Below are 747 nucleotides of genomic sequence, written 5' to 3' on the forward strand. Positions count from 1 at the left end.
CACACACACACACACATCCCTCCTTTTCGCTCTCTGGGGAGAAAGGCTTCCTTGTGGAGGTGAGGCGAGTGCTTGTTGTCGGCTCTCACTCCGGCTTCCTGTTCTATTCTCTCCCAGGAAGTGACACGTAGAGACAGAAGCTCCCACAGACGCGCGCACGCGCACACACACACACACACACACACACACAAACAAACACACACATACACACCGCTGGCATGAATGGCAGGCCTTGGCTCCCACGGGTTATGGTGATGTCATCTTCCCTGCCGCTCCATCCGTCCATCCGTCCGGCTTCTGCGCCTGGAAGGAGAGAGGTAGAAATGACGTTAAATGATGACGATCGCAAGTTTATATAAGATTTGTTTTTTGTTCCTTGCTTCCCGTTTTGCTGAGTCATGGTGCAATACTCCACTGCACTGATAATTGGGCTCCTTTCATAACAATCTATTTTTTGGGGTCATAGATGTGTCTTTTCTGAGTCATTGTTTTATCCCGCAAAGTAGAGATTTCAGAGCACTATTGTTAACCTCCAGGAATAAAAGGATGGAGGGATGGGAAGGTGAGTGTAGGAGGGCGGGCAGCAGCAATAGTCGAATAGATGCACAGGATGTTCACGCCATTTAGCAACAACTATTAGTCACACTGCAGCACCACTGTCTGGACCACCTGCCACAGGCCGCATCATCACACACACCTTCAGGTGAGAAATGATCTGCATGCAGGGGAGAGATTGTGTGTGTGTGT

General features: G+C 49.8%; 1 long non-coding RNA gene across 1 annotated transcript in view; it reads right to left on the reverse strand.

The window, feature by feature from the left end:
* Positions 1 to 11: 11 nt before the first annotated feature.
* LOC118339942 overlaps positions 12 to 747 on the reverse strand; it is a 52,058-nt gene continuing 51,322 nt past the window's right edge. The window contains exon 4 of the long non-coding RNA XR_004797341.1: positions 12 to 303. This is a non-coding gene — a long non-coding RNA (uncharacterized LOC118339942). The remainder of the gene's footprint in view (positions 304 to 747) is intronic.

This window comes from Morone saxatilis, unplaced genomic scaffold, assembly GCF_004916995.1.
Source record: "Morone saxatilis isolate NCDOM2014 unplaced genomic scaffold, NCSU_SB_2.0 Contig10, whole genome shotgun sequence".
Taxonomy (NCBI): domain Eukaryota; kingdom Metazoa; phylum Chordata; class Actinopteri; family Moronidae; genus Morone; species Morone saxatilis.